This window comes from Cynoglossus semilaevis, chromosome 17, assembly GCF_000523025.1.
Source record: "Cynoglossus semilaevis isolate Cse_v1.0 chromosome 17, Cse_v1.0, whole genome shotgun sequence".
Taxonomy (NCBI): Eukaryota; Metazoa; Chordata; class Actinopteri; order Pleuronectiformes; family Cynoglossidae; genus Cynoglossus; species Cynoglossus semilaevis.
Genome location: NC_024323.1, coordinates 4,394,014 through 4,409,519, shown reverse-complemented (window position 1 = coordinate 4,409,519; position 15,506 = coordinate 4,394,014).

The following is a 15,506-nucleotide window of genomic DNA, read 5'->3' as shown; positions in this document are numbered from 1 at the left end:
AATGTGGTTCATAAGCCCGGCACCCACCGGCACATGCCGCCGTGCGCGGCACAGCCATGCGTAAAGATAGGGAGGCAGGATCCAACTTCCATGCGTAAAAGCGCAGAGCGAAAGGCAGGTGTTTTCTTTACGAGTAATATCGTTTGTTCCTGTCGGAAAACGATTAGACGTTTACCCGAAAATAAATGTTCTATGGCCCGAAAGGATTCGTCTATGGAGTTCTGCCCTTTGTTGAGCTGAAGGTTGTCAGACTCTGAGCTGTTGCTTCTTTCTACAAGAGTCAGACAGAAACGAGAGAGAGGGAGAGAGAGAGAGACTGGCCTGGGTGAGTGAATCAGAGAGAGAGGGAGAGGAAGAGAGGGAGAGACAATCTCAGTACTCATTGCAGAGACACTTTATAGCGTCAAACTCAACATTTTGTGTGACCTTAAAAAGCGATTTATTGCCTTATAAGTCCATGCTGCAACCTGATAAATTATAAACATGTATTAATACATTATAGATAGATATAATGTATCTATAAAGTCCTATAGTCAAGGGGAACTGTACTTCTAATGTGCGTCAAACTAATGTGCGTCAAACTAATTTTTTAAATTAGTTTGACGCCCCCTGCTGTTTAGCATCAGCGAGGAGCCAATTTAAAATTGTGGACCTGCGTTCTAACCAAAGAAAACATTTATGATTCACTTTCATTTGTTTGCACTATGTTAACATTGACTGTAAACAAGATGTGTCAAACATACGGCCTGTGGGCCAAAACCGTCCCGCTGGGGGTTTAATCCGGCCTGTCTGCATAGGCGCTGGGCAAAATTTTACATTTTCCATCATGATTAATTAAGTTACTCTCTGTGATTAATCATATTAATCATGTGTCAAATTGAATTATGATTTCGCATTTCATCAAAAAACAACAGTGCGTTGTCATTAGTTTTGCAAATACTTGGAAAGTTGTATTTAAACAGCACCATTCTCTTTCCGCAGTACTTTAACTATTATCTGTAAATCACAAGTTAAACAGCAATGTTTTTGAAAGTCAGAGCTATTTGCAGTTATCTGCTGAAAAAAAGAAAAAAAAAAAGCTCAACCTTGCAGTGGCTGTAAAAGATGAACTTGAGAAGAGATTGATGGGAGTACTGATCACCATCCCACTCCTTCTGCAGCCCCTCCCTTTCTCCCCTCATTCACATCTACTGCATCAAAACTGCACTGAACTTTGTTTAAAACACTGTAAATTCTATGCACACATATCTTTAAAGAAATTGGGAATTGAAGTAAAATGTAATTAAATTAATTAAAAATAAGTTTCTCTTCTACTGTTTATAGTACTATAATATACAAATTCAAAATATGAAAAAAAACTCAATCACCCCTCAATCACTTGTGCAACTAGTGCCCCATACCGTGACTCAGGAAGGAGCCAAGTCACAAAAAATATTTACAAAAAAAATGTATTTACATACAGTTAATGCAATAATGACATCTTAGAAACAGAATACCTAATCAAAAAAGCAGAGGGGTGGATGGATGGATGGATGGATGGATGGATGAATAGATAGATAGATAGATAGACATTTTTTCACAGATTAAGTTTCGGCATCCTAAAAACATTTATCATATTTTTGTAGGATCTTTTTGCAACCTTATGCTTACAGACGAAACTGAAGGCGCTGCCGTAAGACAACAACTCAGTAGTTACGACACATTTTAACAGAGCGCAGATAACAGATCTTGAACTGAGCAAAATCCCTCAGTCAGTAATTATCGTTCATGCACGGCACACGAGAGATGATTAAGAGGCTTGACAGGCATTGACAGGCCTGTCAGGGGATTCTTACATACATACAATAAAAATTAATTAGAAATATTTGCAACGGTTCATCTACGGTAATCTATTTTGAAGCATCAGTTGTCTATACAGTCTATGTACATATATATATTTATATTTATATATATATATATATATATATTGCACACAGGCTAGTCAAGGATAAAAGTAGATCAGTGAAAGTCAATGTTAATGGTTAAACCAGGGTTGTCAAACATAAGGCCTGCTGGCCAAAATCGGCCCGCTAGGTGGTTCAATCCGGCCCGCTTGAAGAATTTTGAACTTGAAATAATGAACACTTCACGTTCATGATGGTTCATAAAATTATATTTCAATAAATATGGATATTTTCTAATATATTTGTACTTCATTGCATGGAAACAAAAGTGAAAAACATGAACTTATAAATGATTGTACTGGTCTTGCCCGCTTAGCATCTAATTAGTCTGTATGTGGCCCCTGACACTCGTGTGTTAAATGTTTGGCAAATCAGAGCGAAATGAATCAAACTTGTCATTATGAAGGAAACCCTAAATTTACCTGCAAGTTGTTGATTGTTGCTTGATAGAGTATATACATTTTTACTCCTTAGTGATCATGTGAAAATCTCTATATCAACAAATTCATTTTGATGACGCAGATTAAACAGCCTGTTGATAACACTGAATATTGGCACCTTGGGTTGGTACCCACTCACCTCATGTTGGTCTCTGTTGGGATATTTCCTCTGCGTATTCTCGTATCCTCTGTGTATTTTAGTGTCAATATACGCCTACTGGTGTAGTGTTTACCAAGTTTGGTTTTAGAGTTCAATTTAGTTAGTTACCATGTTAGTTGGTATTCGTCTGTTGTTATTGTCTGACAGCTGCATCAGTCATTCACTCTGGCAGGATTCACAGTAACTCATCAATGTATGATTACAGAAGTGAGCGTCCGACTAACTTTGTGAGTATTTTGTTAGCTCTGCTAAGCCAAATTAGCTATCGTCAGAAAACTGCACAAGCATTTACAAACTTTACAAAATATTCTTATGAGCGAACCCCTTTGATACAAATACTTAGTTGGTTTCTTTAAGTAGAAGCTAAGCTGTATTTGATGGATTTATGATGAACTAAATATAGTTTTGCTGCCTGGAATATTGGTCCCAATGGTTACCTTATGATGTTGTATAAATTTTAAGTAATACAGACCAGTTGAGATTTTCTAGTTCAAAGGAGTCGTGGTGAACAGCCAGTGTGCCTGTTCTGTTTGTCCTAGTTAAAAAATAAAAAATAAAAAAAACTCGAGATTTCTTGGGAGTTGGAAAACATGGTGACCTAACTATTGTGTTAGGCCAGTGATTGGAAGGGAGCAACAGGCAGTATGCTAACATGGAGATGCAGGTTTGGGTAACTAGCGACATAGGGAAAATAAATTAATAAAAAAAGTATATTATTTATATATATATTTATATTTACACATATATACACGTATATTATTTTATGCATAACTATATCAAAGTCGACCAATCAGCACTGAGCACTCGTCTTTGTTCAATCTCTGCTTCTCAACATCGGACATCTTTTCCTTTTGTCTCCTTTCCGCGTTTTCCACAAAGTCGGAGACAGAGCAGCACAGAAAGCCATTGTCATGGCAACTGTAACAAGATTAGAAGCCGGGATGACCATTGAGTGAGACACACCTGACAGCACGGCGGACTATACAAAGTATTGCATGACCTGACACTGCAGCTGCAGGATATTAGTCTGAGACTCATTGCAGACAGAATAAAAAAAAAAGTGATACAGCTGTGTTCGTGTCGAGGTCATGGCGACACTGTGCTTCAAAAGATATTCATGCCTTAGTAAATTACATTTTTTAAAGTTATTAAATGAAAATTAGAGGATGGTAATTTTGATTTCTCTTAATTGAGTTCTACGAAGTAATATTTCTTTTGGATATCTCTTTCCTTTTGTTGTACTTCTGCCTGAATGAATTAGGCTACGTGTGTCAAACTTGAGGCCCGTGAGCTGAATCCGGCCGCCACGTCATTTAATGTGGCCACCGGCTTTGGTCATTTCCTCCTGCCCTGCACTGAACTTTCTTGTACTTCACACCCAGCTGGCTAGCCACAAACCAATATGTCGTACTTAATGCCGTGCTTGTTTTTGTTTACTTAAGTGAATTTCTCCTGAGCTACTTGAGCTTGAATGTAGATAAAAGACCTGATTACCACGGTGACTAAGAGCCTGTGATGTAGTCTCCATCAGGTGTAAAGGCAAGGAGCTGTTTTCCTCGTCTGGAGCCTAACAACATTGAATTCATTACGTGTTTACTCACAAACCACACCAAATATTTTCTCTTTTCAGTCCATAAATGTTTATTTAACTACACTGTTTTTTTTCCTATTCTGTCTCTTCTTGTTTTGCTTCTACTTCTGTCTGTCCTAATGTGAGTCACATTATCCACAATAATAATAGTAATAATGATAATAATAACTGGCTGGATATAGCAAAAAATGTGCTAATGTCAGCTGAAAAACAAAGTTAAATATTAGCAATGAGGTTAGCATAAGCTAGTCCAGAAATAGCTCAAGCTTGAAACACAACAAAATAAACATAAAAAAATATTAACTAAAATGTTCGACGATTCCTATAGTAGCTTTTTGTTAGCTGTAACTTAGCTACACCCAACGATAGCTAGACATGGTCCCAAAAAAAATGGTTCAATTACAAACAGCTTAATATACGCACAATGTTAGCTACAAATATGCAAAACTACTAATACCTAGCCAGGAAAATAAAAAAAGTAATCTATTTTTTCTTTTTATATCACCAGAATTTGCAAAAGGAAAATAGAAAACAAACAAAGTTTAACTCTTTCAAAACTATTTACTGCTGATGAACAGTTGCCAGGGAACCAAAGGGGGAGGGAGAAGCTGTTACTGAAAATAAAATTTAAAAAAAACAATAACCTAAAAGTAGTCCATGACATGTACCCATAGTAAATTCTTAAAAGGGAAAGATGCTTATGTAAAATTTGTGCCGTGGCCTCAAAAAACATTTTGGTAACACTTGGTAAATGTGGGAAGGTAGAAAGAATTGGTGTGAACATATTGGGTATTAACAAGAGTCTCGTAACTGTCGTCTGTCTGCCTCTCTGCTGATGAATCAGTGTCATCACAGTGTCACGTGTCTCACCTAGTGCCTTTGGGTATGAATGCCTCCCTCCCTCGCTCGGTCTTTGTAGATTCATGGTTTGTTCCTGTGTGTGTTCAGTGCATGTGTTCCTGCTTGCGGTCTGCTTCTTAGAGCTTCCTGTTGTGCATGTTTTGTTTTTTCCTCCCTTTTCCTCCTGTTCCAATTCCTGTTGGATATTTCAGTTTGAACTGTTTAATTAACCGGTGTCTGTCCTTCAAATTCAATTTTGTTTCCGCCTCAAATTCAATTTTAATTGCTAATGGTAAAATCCAGAACTGCGACATTAAAAGTTTCTGCCTGTTTATCAACCAAACTAAAATAAAGAAATATGACCTGATAACTCTACCTCAAACTTTGTTTCTTCCATGCGAAGAATCACAGCAGTAGGTGGTTATTTTCAGATGTCATTGACTGCTCACCAAACCTCTCAAAAGCAGCCTTGCCGCAGGCGGCGCATTATGTGCGAGAGAGACCTAGATTCGCGGCGACTGGTGGGGGCTAGAAGATGATGGTGGTGGTGGTGGTGGATGGAGGAGGGAGGGAGGGAGGGTGAGGTGATGCTTTTGGTGCTTGGAACATTAGCTGTTTGAAGGGCGGTAAGAGGGGGGGGAATTGTAAACCTGCCAGAGTGGAGATATCCAGAACTGGGCTGTCAGCCTTGGCACATCTCCCAGAGAAATGTGACTCAAACAGAGTGGTGCTTGGCTGTTCATCTAGTCCACTCCCAGGTGAGCCGACCAAATAAACGCTCTCCACTTTCTCAACAGTCCTTTTGTTGCTTCTTTGGTTGTTTTAGGTTGTGGTAAAGTCACTATATCTAGCAAAACAATACAACTGTGTTATTAAAAAAACCTAATCTGTCATTTTAGGCCCTAACCCCTCGTTGTCTGTATTATAGAAGATGCTGCAAACATATGTAGCATTTAGGATCTAGATCAGGGGTCACCAACCTTTTTGAAACTAAGAGCTACTTCAAGGGCACTTAGTAATACGAAGAGCTACTTGTTTGATACAGATTTCCTGAACAATGTTATAATAATTCGTTCTGGGACATGCAATAGTGGACACTCTTCTTACCATTGCTATTGCACCCATTTGAATAACATTGCAAGTGAAACTGATTCATTCAAAAATAAGTGTTTGGACAACGTCGGCATATCGGACAACCCTGTTTATGTATCTACTAGGGATGGCTTGATGCGATACTCAGGAACGGTATCGGTCAAAATTCCAGGATCAATGGAATCGATAAAAACAACTATAGCTTATCCGATCCAATGCCTAACCCTAAATGCTTAGGTATCGGATCGCAGCTTATCTTTGTCCGACATGGACAGGGACATTATTTTAGGTATCTAACTTATATCGGTATCGGCAGATACTGCAAGTTAAAGTATCGGAATAGCTGTAACACTGATTGGCTGGATCTTTTATGTGTTTGACGCCAAGGCATTGATCTGAATGACTCTTAAGATCTGCCAACATTCCGATCCTTTCCAATATGTCACGTGTTTTTTGGTGCAACTTTGACAATTAGCTAGCTTCAGTTTCCTGGCAACTGGCAGAGAATGTGAATTTCTGGCTTCACAGTCTCAGGTTACCAACAGTCGTCTAAACAGGACATGTTTCTTATTTACAGTCTATTTTTACAGCACACAATTTTTTTTTCTTCTTCTTTCTATCCTTGGCTTCTTGTTGTGATGAAAATGACCTTGACTGTTGTCCTTTGAGATTCCCCTCTGTGGCTCTCAGTCTCCTCCAGTGTAATGTGAGGCACTATTGTTCGATCAGGCCTATTTTCAGCTCACTTTTTTTTTTCTTTTTTTTTTTTACTGGAGCAAAGCTGATCTCCCCAAAACTAACTCAGGGAGAATTTGGCAGGACACAAAACACACACAGACACGAGCACGAGCAAACACACACACAGCAGACACTGGGCTTTGTGACTCCGATCAAATTGGAGCTAAATTTGACCTTTATAGGAAAGTCTTTCAGTTTTAAAACATCATCTGATCTTTGCTCTAACACACTGCCAACAGGTATTTCTCACTGCAGACCAGGGCTCCCAAACTCAAATGTGCTGAGTGCCACTGCTGCCACCATCATTTCACTGCTGATCATTACATTATAATATACATTATATATATATATATACTGTGCAATTCGAGTCTGAGTTTGAGGTCTTGACCTGTGTTTTTCAATCTTGGGGTCGTGACCCCACATGGGATCGGCTGGAACTCGCCTAAAAAAATACTGATAAAAATGTTTTTTCAACTAATTACGATGGCTACTAAAATGGCTTTGTGATGTCAAATTAAATACATAGCTATTATTTTGAAACAATATTTGAACATTTGGAATCATCACTCCAAAACGGAAAACGTTTTATGAGAAAGGAAAGAGCCAAACGATATAATTAGCTTTTGTCTTGTTGCCATGGCGCTGTGTTGCTGTGTCATGCTACGGTCTTCCGCAATCTCCAGTTTAGCCATTCCTCACCAGTCGCACATTTTTTCACCTACTGACTGTTGTTAACTACACATGAATATGCAGTATGTCTATCTATCCTAAAGGGCACATTTTTATGAGAGAGGTCGAACACATAACTGTCGATATTACTCTAAATTTAATGTCCTTGCCAGGTGCATCAGTGAGACCTAAAGCTACTTAAAGGCCAAAAGTAGGAAAAATACATTTTTTTTCCTTTGTATTTATACAGTAGAAATTCAAAGATTGTACATATAGTACAGTAGTACTGCATAGCAGTGGTCCACAGGTTTTTGGTAGCAGGTACTTGTCATTACCACGGACTGGTAGTGGTGGGCTGATCACGATCGTATGATTGTAAAAGGAATATTAAGGATTAATATTTTCAAAAAAATATATATACCTGTATATTTCAGACTTTACAGAGGGCTCCCCGACTTACGTCTGAGTTCCGTTTCTAGTTACCATGCAAACTAGTTGGCAAGTTTTAACGTCGCATGTGAGATTGATGGAACAAGACGTTTTTAGTAAATTTATGGGAGATGGCAATGTGACCATCGTAAACCATGGACCCTCTTTCTTCTGTTAGTGTCGGAGACTGAAAGACTAAGCAACTGTTCACCAATTTTATGTCAACTTTTCACATTCTGTCACTTGAAAGCAAATGTCACGTTTTTTGTTTTTTTGTTTTTTTGTCGACGATTCTGCTGTAAAAATCAGTGTGGCTGCAGTGAAGGCTTAGACTAATGAGTGTCCCACCTACAAAATTGCTCTGACATTTGCATTCGTTGACAGCGGGCTCTAAGACTGAGTGGTTGTTGTAGACTTTGAACCGAGCTCTCGACTCTGATGAATTCACTTTATGCCACTTCAGAAAATGATAAATGACTCGCATTAGATTATAAATTTTGTAAGCGCTGGTGATTTGGTTATAAAGCGACACAGTAAAAATGAAATAGATCATGCTTGGAGACTTACTGCATTTAGGTTCAGTGATAAACCTCTTTAATTCAGAACACTTTAAGAATCGCAATTTGACTTTTAGCTTATTTGTGATTTTTTTTTGTTACCTATTATTATTATTATTATTATTATTATAATTATTGTTCAAAGAGGAACTGCATATTTGGCGCCTCCAAGTGGCAGCTTGTTGCAGCAGATCTGCTTAACACAAGAATTTGTGGGATCAATAACGTTCAAGTTATTGTGATTTTTAACAACGTTTTTATTTAAATTCCTAATTGGCGTTGTTTCCAAACCCGGAATGGTAGCCGTAGGTAATTATAAACAAAGATTCAAATAATATCTAACACCACGGATATAAATTATTATTATTATTATTATTATTATTATTATTAGCTCTAACAATGCCACCTAGGGATGACTTTGGAAATCAGTGCTACATATTTGTCTGGTGAATTCACAGGCATGTGTAACTGCAAAGAAAAAATGTTGTCTTAACTTCTGTGTTTTTAACCTTTTTATGGTAGGTATGATAATGAAGTTTGTTGAACATTTCCTGTAAAAAAAAATAGTTTGAGTTATTGTAAGCATTGATACGATTGCAAATGTTACTATTCGTCAACTGTGGACTATATACAGCAGATATTATCCAGTCAAATCATGAGGAACGAGGAAGCTCATAATTTAAGAGGGAGGTGTTGGGGGAGCAGTTTTACAGTTCTCTCTGTGTGACAATGATGTTCACTTCACGCATTATTTCAATTTTCTGCATTCTAATGAGCCGGATGGTAGATTACAGCCTATATACTGCCCATATGGGGTGATTTATATATATATATATAATCTATTATTATTTATTTATTATTATTTATATATACACACCTACACAATTAGGGAAAACAAAACATACAATATACGTAAATCAACATGGACAAAAGAATTTCCTATTTTTGTACACCAGGGGTCAGTGTGTCACTAGCCCGTTGGTGCCGTCTTACTGTCTCACCACGTCACACACCAGTGAAATGAATCCACCGCGTTGAAACATCTGAGAATGGTTGAGAAAATCCAGAGCCAGCCATCAATTTAAAAAAAAAAAAAAAGGTGAATCGATACATTAATTGTTACCTCACTATACCGCACATTTCTGTTTTCAATACTTTTTGTATTTCATTGGAAATCTAGATACATTTAGAGAGTAACACGTTTGGATATGTAGCAGTGATACGTTTTTTTTAAATATATATATAATTTTTCGGACTGATGCGATAAAATAGAAGTATCAAATTAGGTGCCAAAATTGACATGAAAATGATTCCAAGAATTTCCTGTTTGGTAATGTAACAGTGTTCATTGACCTTCACTCCTCAGAGAGAGCGAGAGCGAGAGAGAGAGAGAGAGAGTTGTCAGAAGAGGTCATAATGCAGCTGCCATCAACTGACGGCTGTATAATTAAGTCGAACTCAGGTCAGGAGCCAGGAATCACCCCGGAGAGGGGGATGGGGGGCGGGTTAAAATACATTATACATTAGTACATGACTGCCTCTCTGCTCTGGAACTTTATACTTCATTTAAAAAAAAAAAAAACAGACACACACAATAAGCCCCAGACTCCTGGTGTCCCCTCTGGAGAGGGTTTTCACAAAGAGCTTACAGTATTAGATATAATAAGATAAAACTCTGTGGTTATATTTTGCATGAAGTCCAGACCTGATTGTTTCTTAAATCCATTTATGTCAGATGAGGTGTTCCATGTTCCTGCCGACGGTGGTTTCGCCTGATTGTTTGCGACAGTTCGGAGTGTACGAGTCTAAAAATATGCTTTGTCTTTGCCAGGTATTTTGTTCAGCCGGTTCATTCCAGACTCGGTGTCAGGAGACATGTTTTCACTGATTTATATAGGAGCATTTCTAACTTAAGGATGATTTTTTTTTTTTTGGTTGGATTTGGCAAGAAAAGCATGTAAGACCTGGACAAAGTTGTCTCTTGTTTGTGGAAAAGTTGGGATATTTTCAGAGAGAGTTCAGAGACACAAGGGGGGAAAAATTTAGGCTGTTACTAAGAACTGCTAAAGATTTGTCGTTCTGCGCTGTAGACACGGTCCCAGGGCGGATATAATTTAACCACAGACATTTTTGATATAGTCCAAAAAAAAAACAACAAAATATCAGATTATATCATCTTCAAATATCACACTTTCCTTCTCTTTCCATCTTATTCCGAATTAAGACGAACTAGCGCAGCTACTCTCCCAGGACCCTTGGCCTCTGTAAGCCGATGATGCATATGCCATGTGGGTGTGGGATCTGCAGTTTACCGCTTCAGGCCTGAGTAAATACTGCAGCCATTCCAGGCATTGCTGTGAGTGGTGGAGGAAGGAAATGTCTGTAATCAGGGCAACTTCACTGTTTCCCAGAGAGCTGCATCAGGAAATAAATCAGATGCAGTCAGATGACAGCGGCCCAATAGTCAGAGATGCAGAGGAGAGAAGAGGTCGGCGGAAAGATGTAAATTTTCGAACCCTGTCTAACGTATCGCCTTTTTAGGATCACGCGCATCATCGTTAAACGCTCACTTGTGAAACAACATAATATTTCTGGTATTTGTTGAGTGTTTTTTTTTTTTATTCGCCCCTAGTGATCGGAGTCAATCTCCCCGGGGACCGAGGCCTCGGTTAGGCTGTTGTTTTTCCAATGAACAAATGTAATGACCATTCCTTTTCTGTGGACGCACAAATTATATGTGCGTACAAGCGGGGCTATGTTGACGGAGAGATTACCAGAGAGATAATGAGGGTGTCTTGAAACTCCGAATGTGTGGGATCTCCCTCACATTCGGAGTTTCTGACATGTTTTCATTGCATCTTGACTCCGTAAAGGTTTTCACTTTCCACTCATGGCATGGAAAGAAAACCGTGGCGCCAAAAGTTGGCACATTTCAACTCTGGTGTATTAGCAGTAATTTAAGGTAATGGCTCCTCTTTTTTTTTTTTTTTCACATTTTATGTACTCCATAACCTTCATTACTCCGTTGACATCATCACACTGCACTTCTTGAACATGCCACATATTAAATTCAGGCCGACGTTAATGCCGCCTAAATTGAAAGCACATACGTTCAAAATGCAGAATGTAAACCATCTCAGACAGTAAGTCAGAGTTTTTCCACTTGAGTCAGCAGAGCTGCCGGCCTGTGATTATGTCACATTATATATGGTATAAATACGGTATACTCTAGACGGGCAGTCTGTGTTGACGCTAATGCAGAAATCTGTGTGAGGGTTTTTTAAGTATTAATATGTAAGACATGAGAAGTCGCGTTAAAGAGTGCCGTGTTTCGTACAGTAACCCCAGCCATCACGTTTGCTTAATGTCCACCAGAAAAAGAATTCAACATCAGCGAGTCTCTGTTCCACATAGAATATGGATGCGGGCCACTTTAGCTTTTATCTGGCCCAGGCCAAATGAATGGCATTCACATGTTGCCCTAAAAAAATTTCGGGAAGCGATGGAGGCTTTACTCGGTAAATATGCGGCGTACCTTTTGATATTGCAATCTGAGCGACAAACTTTAATACTACGTTTTGGTTTAACTGGGTTGACAGGTGGCTTATTTTGTGACCCACATTTTAGAAATGGGTTACAGAAGCAAAAGTAGAACAGGGCCACCTACTATATGGGTCAAATGTAGTCTCAGAGCTGAATGTGGGCTACTAACACTTTGTCTTTTACGCATTACTGTGTTCCTTGAAAATCGAACTCATGTCAATATATATTTATATATATATTTCTAGGAATACATTTCTTATGTAAATTGTTATGTAAGAATTATTATTAATTTGTTAATGAATTGTCATACAGCTACATGCATTTAATCAGTACCTGAACATATACTGTATATATTAAATATGTTCAGTTTATATGAGTAAATATATATTTAATGTTTTCAATGTAGGTACATTACCTTAGCCTGGTCATCTGAATAGTAGCTCCCTGGCTAAAATAGTGTGGACACCCCTGTTAAAGCTTGTATTGAACACTGACACAGTCTTCAAGCCGGCCGGATTGAACCCTTAAGCGGACCGATTTTAGCCCGCAGGCTGTATGTTTGACACCCCTGGAATAGAGGAAAGGTCATTTTTTGGGAAAAGTCAAGTTCTATCTCCAAAATACGAGCGCTGGGCAAAGGGCCCAGAAGACTATGTCATAAATATAGTGTGTTTTCACAATTTTTTTTTTTCGACTCTGGTTGAGTACTTCTGTTGTTTCTTTTATCCTGACTTACAAACACACGTTACCATTTTCAAGAGTTTCCTGGAATGTTTGAATAGAGATTTAACCAAGCCGTCATGACATGACTCACTAATCTGTGAATCAATTGAACCCATTGTGTTTTTAGTCATAGTGGTGATGAAGCATTCCAGTCACAACAATGTCATCCTGTTGTTTTCGAAAAACATCAGAATCTCCAGTTCGTGGTAAATTCCAAATAACTGTTTATTGATGATTAAAGGGCTTTGGGCATGAGGGGAGAAAGTTCCAGAATATAGTATTTCATATTGAAATAGATCTGCACCATCTGCAGCATCTGATCCACTGGTTTTAAAAAGCCGGATTTACAGTTTACTAAATGCATGAACTACACTAGAACATAACTTCAACCGTTCCTCAACTCAACGGTTTTTGCCGTAAGTCGAAACTCTCATATGCTAACATGATGTTGTAGCATCATAATCTAGGACAAGGATTCCTAACGCTCGGGACTGGTGCCAGTCCGTAGGTCATTTGGTATCGGGCTGCAGTGGGACAGTGAAAAAGTGTACTTCAGTTTTACTCATTTACTTCATTCTAAAAGAATCCAGTCATATCCCTTAACAGTCCAGACTCCAGACTCTGATACTAACAGAATAGAGTCTAAAAGATGTTTTATTTTGAAAATGTAATGATCCTTCAACGATGGTGCTGTACTCTTCTAGCAACTTATAAAGTTGCCAGAAAAGTACAGGAGTAGAACCTAATATTCTGTAAGCAGTATTTTTTAAAGGTTGATGCTCATTGTTTAATTATTGTGGGCCGCAGCGTAGGTGAACGTGTTTTCCCCACTTGGATTTTTCGTAAGTGTGTTTAAGTGGCCGTCGTCAGGCAGAAGTGATGTCACCGCGGAGAAAGCGGCCGCAGGTCTGTCTTTTTATAGGCCGTGGTGGCAGCTACATGTTGCACAGCTTTAAAGCAGGCTGGAAGCCTGTAGAGGATGCATGTTATGTGGGGGCTCCCATGTGAAAATGCATATCCAGTTTTACTACAAAAACACATTAAGTGCTTACAACCTCTGTAAATAATAAAAACTGTAATAGTGTAATAGTACTTCAAATACACTTTTCTGATGATTAGCTAACATCAAGTTACTACTGGGAAAGTTTTTTCTATTTTTAGCTTTAGAACATGATGCAATTTGGCTATTTATTACTTTGGATTCTTTGTTTGTTTTTGTAGTGATGGTTCATATGTTTTTGTTGTTTTAGGGTTTTTTTGTAGAATAAAATTAACCAAACACACACACACACACATTGTACTGTACATCTTAACATCAAGGGATTGTGGGTACAACAACTGCAAACACAATAGATTGTGATCCTTTGATTGTCACTGGCTAATTAGCTAAGCAAAAAAAAGAAAAGAAAAGAAAAGAAAGTACTTAATTCTATTTAACTTAAACTCTTTCACGCAGTGTGTAAATAACATAGGTGTTGACTGTTTATTAAAATATATATATATATATATATTCTGTCAGACAGACAGAAGCCCTGCCCAATTAAAATACTATGGCTGGCTTGTAAAATATTTATTTATTTATCTGTACAAACCAATGTAAGAGTTGCTGTATTCTGAATGCAATCCCCCGATTATTAAAATAGATTAATAAAATAAGCTGCAATGCTGCCATCTAGTGACTTTCACTTTCATTTACAGCCGTTTTTCCCCCAAACTAGTTTTAAAGCGCACATCATTAAACAAAACCCAGGTATTGCTTTATCGGGTTTTCAATATCGGAGAAAATAAGGATAACGATTCTTACAGATATTACACAATTTTGCTAATTTCGGGCAGATGATATTGGTTGGCCGATATTATCGGACATCCCTAATTTAAATGTGTAAAAAAATAAATAAATAAGAGGGCGAGAGAAAGAGCGAGAGAGAAACAGAACGTCCATCCATTTTCATCTGCGTAGCCGTTACCGCAGTCGCCACCCAAATCACACTGCACCGTACCAACCCCCCCTGAACCTTCTGCGGGTGGTGAGTCCACTTGCCCAGGAGGTGAAGGTTCCACACCAATGACAGAGACTTTGCCTCTGGGCCAAAGCGCCAGAACAGAACGTTCTCGCCGTAATTCGTCTCCTTGTCTTCCTTAACTGAAAGTCATGTCACGGCTGCCTTACTGACTCTGATAAATACCTACGCTAATCTAAACGTCTGTGCTTCGTAACTCTGCAATCAGTCATCTGCAATGCATGATGGGATACTTTTGATTAATAGAGTCATACGTATGATTAAAGTGAACACCTGTCTTTGCACCGCATGCACAAGAATGTTCTGGCACAACTCGAGCCTCTCTCGTTCTGCCTGACGTCTCGGCCCGGAGTCGGCCAGGAATGAGTTGTGTGTTATGTCTGAGCCGTCTGCCGTGGATATACCTGCTCCCACATCACTTCAAATGGGCCTCTGATCCCGACCATCCCAGGGATTCTTCTTGGAACCACTGCTGTGCAAATCCACAAAGAATCTGACGGTGTGGGGTTTTACAGAAAATACCCATGTGAGCTCGAATAGATGACGGCCTCGCCGTAGCCCACCTGAGGTTGATTAGCGCGAGTCTGTCCGCCAGCACCATCAACAAAAGACAGTTTAACGCCAAAGCCTTTGAGAAGCAAAAAAAATGGAACATGTACATCGAGTGGATGCGTGTTATTGTATATGACCTCCACGCTGACCTAAAGCCATTGAGCAAGACCCTGTGGGTCTAAGTCAGGCGTGGGCCGACTTTTTGGAG